We start from the raw sequence: 9515 nt of genomic DNA on the forward strand, positions 1-9515 counted from the left end.
GCCTCTACATCCACCAGTATATATGTACGTACACGTTCGCGACCAGAATGACAACGCTACGTATGCTTCGACTAGGTGGGTCCCGACTGTCAGGCACTTCCTTGCGTGCGAAGATGTAGGTGGTGGGTCCCAGCAGTCAGGGGGGCGAACCGTTTTTTTTTGCCCGGACGCATTTCCTTGCGTGCGAAGGTGTAGCTGGTAGGTCCCAGCAGTCAGGGGGGAAACGATTTTTTCACGAAATACGTTGGCCCGTCCGGTGGGTCCCCGCTGTCAGGTGGAGGAATAATTATTTTGCGCGTAATAAGGAGGCACTTCCTTGCTGCCGCCGTGGACCCAGCTGGCAGCGTCTCCACGCACAGTACTTTTCCAATGGAAGTCGGTCGTTGACCACATTGACCACGCCGCGCCGAGAGCACCACGGCGGTGGACGATGGCGAGGCCTAGGAACAGGACAACACGGAGGCAGTGAAGACTCGGTAGTTGTTTCCCACGCGGAGGGGATTACGACTGTACGAGGGTTTACTGGTTCGTCTGTCGTCGCCGGAGAATAACAGCAGGTGTGGGTGAGTAGAGGGATGGCTAGGCCAGCGATGGGAGTACGGTGGGGCGGTGAGGCCTGCGCGGCAGCACAGCCGGCCGCGGGGAGGAGGGAGCAGGCAGTCCCGCCGGCGCTTGTTTGAGCGGCTGGAGCAGGAAGAGCAGAGATTGAAGAAGCACGACGACCATTGGATGGACATGCAACAGTCAGTGCTTGTGCGTCAACCTTTTTTTAGGAAAGCCTCAAATCTGTGGAAAACAGCATATAGCCCATCTGCCATTATTTCTAATAATTTACAGCCCATTTGCTAATTTTTAAGATTTTTTTGGAGCCCGTATTCTTTTTGTTAGCATTACATCCCATATTGTGGCCACGGTTAAAAAATTATACAAAATTTTGCATATTTTGGTGCGGTCCGAACTATTTTTAATCCCGAAATTTTGACTCACATTCAAACTGATTTTAAAAATAAATGTATATCAATATAAAATCCAACAAATTCTCCACATATAAAAATTAATGTAATTTAAAATCTTGAAATGAAAAAAGAGATATTTGAAAATAATTGCCGGTTTGATGTGTTTTAAAAATGCACAACCCATTTCTCATTACTGATGGGCCATTTTCTCGGCCAGCCGAATGAAAGCTCTCCTTTTCTTGAAAGATTTGCAGCCCAACAGGCCTGACAAAAGCGACTTACTTGGCAAATCACAAAAAAACTGGGTTGTGGCCGTGGACCCAGCTGTCAGCCTCTCCACGTACAGTACTCTTCCGATGGAAGTCGTTCCTTGACCACGTTGACCACGCCGCGCGGAGAGCACCACGTCAGTGGACGACGGCGAGGCCTAGGAAGGGGACGACGCGGAGCCGGGGAAGACGTGGCAGTGGAAGCCCGCGCGGAGAGGAGTACGAGGGTTCACTGGTTCAACTGCGGTGTGAGGCTGCCGTCGCCGCAGGGCCTGGCCAGTGGTGGGAATAGTAGGGGGCGGTGAGGCCTCTGCGGTAGCACAGCCGGCCACGGGAGGCAGGAGCATGCGGCACGACCGGCGCTGCTTTGGGCAGCTGGAGCAAGAAGACCAGAGGTTGAAGAAGCACTACGGCTGTTGGATGGACATCGTACGGTCACTGGAGCTAGAATCATTCATATTGACTAAGTTGACAAAGCCCTTCGTCCCCGTCAACTTAGTAGGCCCACAAGTCAGCCTCCCACCAAGGTGGGTCCCAGCTAGCCGGGGGAGTATTCATTTTTTGTGCGTAATAAGGAGGCACTTCCGGTGGGTCCGAGCTGACAGCGGGGGAACGTTTTTTTGCGAAATACGGTGGTCCATCCGGTGGGTCCCAGCAGTCAGGGGAAACAATTTTTTTGCAAAATACTGGTGGCCCGTCCGGTGGGTCCCCGCTGTCAGGTGGAGGAATAATTATTTTCCGTGTAATAAGGAGGCACTTCCTTGCGGCTGCCGTGGACCCAGCTGTCAGCCTCTCCACGTACAGTACACTTCCGATGGAAGTCGGTCATTGACCACATTGACCACGCCGCGCGGAGAGCACCACGGCAGTGGACGACGGCGAGGCCTAGGAAGGGGATGACGCCGAGCCAGGCAAGACACGACAATGGATGCCCACGCGGAGAGGAGTACGAGCGTTCACTGGTTCGGCCGCGGTGTGAGGCTGCCGTCGCCGCAGAATAATAGGGGGTGTGGGTGAGTGGAGGGATGGCCTAGCCAGCGATGGGAGTAGTAGGGGCGGTGAGGCCTCCGCGGCAGCACAGCCGACCACGGGAGGCAGGAGCAGGCCGCACGACCGGCTGCTTTGGGCGGCTGGAGGAAGAAGACCAGAGGTTGAAGAAGCACGACGGCCATTGGATGGACATCATACGGTCACTGCAGCTAGAATCATTTATATTGACTAAGTTGACAAAGCCCTTGGTACGTCAACTTTTTTATTGAATGCATGCAGATCAGCTTGGTAGGCCCACATGTCAACTTTCGGAACGGTGCGCCCTAGATGTCAGGGGGAGGAATCATTTTTTGGGCGGGTGAAGCTAGAATATCCGAGATTGAAGAAGAAGCATGGCATCTGTTGGATGGACATCCAACGGCCACTGCTGCTAGAACGGTGTGTTGACTATAAGTTGACAAAGCCTTGCATACGCGTCAACTCTGTTTTTTTAGGGGACGCGTCAAATTAGTAAGGCCAGAAGTGTGTGGCAGAGAACTTATAGCCCATTTGAGATTTGTAAGAATGTGTAGCCCATTTTTGAATTCTAATGTAATTTACTACAGCCCATTTACAGTTTCTTAAAAGTACAGCCCATTTCAACCAACCGTTCAAAACAGAATTCAATAAAATTTCCCACATTTTGATGGGATCCGAAATATTTTTATCCCGAAATTTCTAGTCAGATTAAATACAATTTCAATATAAATTTATATTACGTAAAAATCCAACGAAACATTGCGCTCGCAACAATTAATGAAATTAAAATTTTCAATATCCAAAAATAATATTTTATAAAGTAATCACGTGTTTGGTGCATTTTTTTATAGTTACTGCGCAGTTTTTATAATTACATCCCATTTATTATTTCTTAAAGCCCATTTTCTTGTTAAGCCTAATGCATCTCTCCTAGGAAAGATTTGCAGCCCAGCGGGGCAGAGAATAACAACTTGACCTTGCCTGGGTATTCCTAAAAAAAAGTATAGCTGGGCTAGCCATTTTCAGCTTGAAAAAAATTAATACCTGGGCTGGATATCTGGCATGGGCTAGATGGGCCACAGGCCGCCCAGTTAATACCTGCAGCGATGTTTTCGTTGTTGTTCAGAGGAGAAAAATTAATATCTGGGCTAAACATAGAAAAACTCTGCAGTGCTCACACCTCAAAAACACAAATACTGCTCGAGCTGCTTGGTCCCAGCTGTCGGCCGCTTCTTGTGCAATTCTCTCATTTATTGACTACTACATAGGTTGACAATGGTGTGGGACCGTGATGTCAGGAAACCAGGAGGAAGAAAAATAAATTATAGTTATATATATATATAATAAGGAGGCACTTGCGTACGTGAGCCTATGGACCTGGTGGGTCCCCATTGTCATCCTCTCCAAGTAAAGTCATCTCCTCGACCGCGCGCGCTTTATGCCCGAAACAGTCAGCGCCGCCCGCCCTGCTTCCCGGTGCAGGCGATTGCTCCGCCTTCAAACGACACAAGTGCCATCTGTCCGTCCATCTGCCACCCACATTAATAATATGCGGTTGCCGAGGCGGCTACTCCGGCGCCACATGTCTGTCCCTCCGCCCGCCCACCATTGCTATATAAACTGCTGCGCCGGCCATAGCCGCAGTCATCCGCATCCGTTCCCTTTCTCCTGTCCACACCACTACTGCCCACCATGGCTTCCTCGCGCTCTAGCGCTCTTCGGGACGGGCGGACAACGGACCACAAGGAGATGGCAGCCATTGCTGCCGACCGGCTGGCCGGCTGGCAGCCGGAGGACGACGACGTCCCAATGGAGAACATGGTAGTCGACGATCTAGCGCCAACCCCCTCCTCCGCGCCATCCTCCCCGATGCATTGCACCATGACCATCGGCGAGGCCCATGCCCAATATATGGACAGGGTGAGGCAGATGCGTGAGGAGCAGTTTCAGGAGGCGCAGGCCGACGCCGCCTACAACCACCATCTCCTCCAGGAGCACCTGTAGGCGGAGGAGCAGATCGCCGCGGAGCGGGCAGAGCAAGAGGCGCTGCTCGACTCGTACCGCTCCGCCCGCAAGGGCCGCCTCGAGCGCTGGCGGTACCGCATGCGGGTGGCGGAGGCTGCGGCCGCCTACAAAGAGGCTAGCTAAGAGGGCGATGAAGCGGGCGATGAAGCGGGCGAGGCGCTGTTTGGCGAGACCGAGGACGAGGCAGAGGACAATGCCGGCTCCGACGTGTCCCCGCTCCGCCGAGGCCCGGCGGCGCCAACAACAAGGCAGAGGATACCGCCGGCTCCGCCGAGGCCCCGCCCCGCCAACAACGAGGCAGAGGACATCGCCGGCTCAGCCGAGGCCCCACCCTGCCGGCAACGTGGGGGAGGATTTCCACCGCTCCGCTGAGGCGCCGCCCGCCGGCAACGAGATAGAGGACATCGCCGGCTCCGCCGAGGCCCCGCCCCGCTGCCAACGAGGCCGTGCCACACAGAAAACGAGGAAGAGTAGAACACGGTAGGTCACCGCCGCTAGGGTCCAAGTAAGGCCACCGCTACTACCCTCCGGTTGAAGCTAAGCTAGGCGGGTTGACCATTGACGGCCGGTTAGCTTCTTGGCGGCGACGTGGAGTCAGAGAGCTGTGCTGGAGAAGAATGCTGCTTCTACTTAACTGCTGGTCCAGTTGGCTGACTGACACGTGGGCCCAACAGGCCACATGTCAGTTATGCAACTGCACCTGCAGTTAAGTCACTGAAGCTTCTGTTCGGCTCAGCGGGACACAGGTGGGTAGCTTTGGTTAATTAATTATACCTCCAGCGCACCCCTTTTTAGTTGAAGAATGTATGAAATGTAATGAAATCCGGCATGTTTATATGAAATCCGACCGTGTATGAATGAATTTATTTTGATTAGTTCGAATTCCTGTATCACTGGCATTGGATGAACATGCAAAACAATACGTACTAGCATTATTCCCAGGGTGATCACCTCGTATGCTGTAGTTTCACATGTACTCCCTCCAGTCCTTTCTAGTCTGCATACAAGTTTTGTCTGCAGTTAAAGTATCTCTACTTTGACCAATCTTATACAAAAAAGTATGCACTTTCACAATGTGCGAAGTAAAAAGGAACAGAAGGAGTACAAAGAGTTTGAGCAGCTTTTTAGCGTTTCTATACATTGCAATCAAACACACAGGCCTGGCAATTCATAGAGAAAATTCAAAACAATCGATGATTATGCATCTCAGCTACTCACATGTCAGAGGCAATATTTACTTCACAACTAAAGAATAAAGAAAAAATTGATCGACGCTGCTGATAGCAAAGGGCGTCCCATTCGAAAATATCAAACGCTTGTCTTGCTAAAATCGATGAGCAAAATTTGACAAGGTTGTCCCATTCCAAAATATCAAATGCCTACGATTGTGGAATGGGCAGGATTTGCCATCAGTTCGGACATTGGCATGGCACCTCGTGCTAAATGAACCAGCTGTTCTTTTTGTGCAGTTCCACCAAAATCAACCAAATTCGTGCGTAGCTTGTATGATTTCGCCCTTATATGTTGCAACGCCTTGAACTTATCGGCACCTCCTTTCTTGTAGTGGAAATGAATGATTCGATGTATCCATGAACATTTTGTGCAGTTCCCATTGAAATCAAGCTGAGCACCCCTGTTTGCACAAATACAAAAAAGTGATTAGTATAAAGCAAACTGTACTATGAATTGACAGTTTCAACAGGCACATACATGGTCCATGTAGAGCACACTTTTAGAAAAATGGAACTCACCAGAAAGAATCCTAGAACAACATTGTACTCGCGCATCACAGCAAAAAAATGGAGATTTGTCAGTCCTTCTGAGCTGAAGTTAGTTTGGTCTTGTGGGGAGTAATGCAACCATCCTTCAACTACTCCTTGTGAAATATCCTTATCCTACCTCAATGGGATATTACGGTGCACATACAGATTGGAAGTCTTGTCTCCATTTGTGCAGTTCACTAAAATCAAGCAACATTATCGTACAAGTAGCACAACATATGAAAGCACACTGCAGAATCATGTGAAAGAAGGCTAGTACTGACCTCTCATGATGCGGAATTCAAACAACTCACAAGAAGAAGATCTGAACCAAATTCGCCTTAACGGATAGGAAGTAAGATCTCCTCTTGTGCAGTTCCCCTAAGATCAAGCAATCAAGCAACGTTGCCGGTGCGACATTTTGGTTGAACTGCACAAAACACTCTTAAAACAAAAGTGTTTTGTGCAGTGCAACAAAAGGTCACAGTGGCAACGAGGTGAAGTAGATAACCCTGTTTACACAGAGGTGCAAAGGAAACAATTAGTGGTCAATAACGGTGGATGACACAGAAGCCAACAAAAAGAAGCATCTACCTTATCTAAATGGGAAAGAAAGCAAGACAGTAGCATTTCTCAAACGGTGGCATTGATTAATATTAACATAGAGATTATATTAACAATAAAATTCGTTAAACATGTAATTTGCTTTTAACTGTGGAATTGCATCAATTTTCCAGCGGCATTATTAGAGGGTGTTTGTTACAGGGACATTTTGGTGTAGGGACTAAAAAACTCCGTGTCAGTCCCATTTAAACCAAACAGGAGGGACTTTTAGGGACTACAAATGGGCATTTGGGACTAAAGAAAGAAGACCCCGAGGGAGTCTTTTTGGGACTTTTTCCAACAGTTTCCCCTGCCACGCATCACACCTTGTCTCTATTAGTTCATTACTAGGGGTAACATGGTCTTTTAGCATGTCATTTAATAACCTCTAGTCCATGTTTAGTCCCTGGAACCAAGCAGGTAGGGACTAGGGAGTTTTTAACCAAACAGGGCCTTAGATTAACAACAGCTAATGAGTTGCACGGGAAAGTGGACGCACCATCACCATGTGCATCTACCGATGTACTGTGGTCATGCACAGTCTGTCGCAACAAAGAACAAACAACCAAGGAGCATATTTGTGTTGGTCCCAGTTTTGTTATCTTTAGACACCTTTCCCTATGTGAGCGCAGCAAATCTAGTCCTGCTCAAACTCTACAGCCTTGTCCCTTCCTTTCCTTTTTGAACTAGTACTTTCGCCCCTTCCTTTCCTCTTTGAACCACATCCTAGATTTATGCGAAACAACTTTCCCCCATTCCTTTCCTCTTTGAACCACGTCCTAGATTCATGCTATACAACTTCCCCCCTTCATTTCCTCTTTGAACCACGTCCTAGATTCATGATATATACAACTTTTCCCACTACTTTCCCCCACTCCTTTCCTCTTTGAACCACGTCCGAGATTCATGGTATACATGCAGCTAGAGCAATGCATGTGGAGTAAGTAAATTATACCTTAAAGTACTTGGGGTGTGGTTCGGTGGGCGACGGGACGGCGGCGAAGAAGAAGGGGTCGGAGGCCCTGCCGCGCCGCCGCTGGGTGGAAAATGAACAGCTGCGCTGGTAGTCCCTCGCCGATGGCGACAGCGTTAAGCCTCCTTCCCTTCCCGGCGGACGGATCCTGCCGGCTCTTTGAGCAGCAGTGAGGGGAGATAGAGGCCAACGAAGTCTTGTTTAGATCTGGAGAGGGCGAGAGAGTGTGAAGAGAGCAACTACAAGCGCTGAGGCTCCAGCGTGTATATATATACTGGAGAGAGAGTGTGAAGCGTGCAAACCCTAGAAAACATTTTGACCAGTCAAAGAATCCTCCTGGCACAAATTATGCTCAAGTGTAGTTATCGAACCCGAGACCTCAAGTTTGATGAGCGAACAGGCTAACCAGCTACACAACCCTCCCATTATGTTCAACGAGAGGGAAATAACCTTTTATACATTCCTGCATTCGTGTGACGAGCATGCCATGTTTTTTGTGTGTGTGTGGGAGTCATTGGGATTTCAATCATAATCGTGTCATGTGGCTTTGGTGGTAAGACTATCCACAGTTGTGCAGAAATAATGCAGCCTTAGTCACCTTACCTCTCTCCACGTAGTACGTTGGGTCCCACCAGTCAGAGGGTGAAACAAACAAATTAATAAGAAAAATTAAAAGCGCCAGCGGTGTATCTTACCTCACACATCTCGCTACTGCTCGGGAACACTGTCCAATTGATCCCTCTGTTCGCTCACGTACTATTTTAAGTGAATCCTTATTATAACATGCACACAAATTTTGGGCACTTGTATTCGACATAAGTCAGTGTGCCACCGTATCTCGTATACTTACTACTCCCTCCGTCTAGGTGTAATAAGTCACGTTAGAAGGTGCAACGGGACCAAGGTGCGTGCGTGCGTGTGTGTGTGTGTGTGTGTTTAACAACATGTGTGTGTTAGAGAGAGCGACAGATCGACCTACTCCTACAGAGAGATGTTGTGTAGTGTACGATTTTAGCCGCGAGAGTCGGTGCATCCTCTCATTTCCGGGCGTGTCCGGTAGGGACATGCGGACAGCTACCACGCTCGCTCCTGACCAGCCTGGCCCACCCAAAGCCCCTCCATCGCCCGCGCGCGCTTCCGCCCGAAACCGTCAGTGCCGCTCTGAAGAATCGGTGCCGCATTCATGCCCGGGCAGAGCGGACGCGACCTCTCACTGGCGCAAGAGTGATGGTTGCTTCGTCCGTCCAACTTACTGCTGGGTCTATGTGATTTGACGGCTCATTGTTCTTTATTACTGAGGTGGTAGGACTGCTAGATGTCCCACGCTTTCGGTGAAAGGAGGTACTACTACTAGATTACAATTTTCTCCATTCTTACAGCGGATGTGTGCAAGAGCAGTGAAAACACGTAGGCTCAGTGATTACATGGCCCACCTCACACTATCACCGTGCGACACCTAACTATTTACATAGTACTCCCTCCGTTCCTAAATATTACTAGATGAGTCCCCGTGTGTTGCCGCGGAACAGCGGTATATCTCTCTGCGCAAAATTATCGATTTCATAGAACTAAAAAAAACTCACCGGCAACTGCCCACGTCGCGGCAGTGAGCAAGGGACGAAGGAAACCTCACCGGCTTTGTGAGAGAGAACGGTGGGGACCCCTGATCGGGACATGCCGACAGTGGGTTTTCGCCGTCGGCGACGGCCACCGCATCTACACTAAGCATCCACCCCTTCCCCAAGCGGACGTGATCCGCCAGGATGTTAGAGATGTAGCCACAGTCGTTTTGTGCGAGAGAGTGTGAAGAGAGCAATCCCAGCAAGCAACCGTGTAGGCTGGCCCGTCCTGACTATGTATATAGTGGAGCGGTTTCCTTTTCTCTCCATATGAACCTATCATATTGCGTACGTGCCACTGA

Source organism: Triticum aestivum, chromosome 4D (assembly GCF_018294505.1).
Source record: "Triticum aestivum cultivar Chinese Spring chromosome 4D, IWGSC CS RefSeq v2.1, whole genome shotgun sequence".
NCBI lineage: Eukaryota > Viridiplantae > Streptophyta > Magnoliopsida > Poales > Poaceae > Triticum > Triticum aestivum.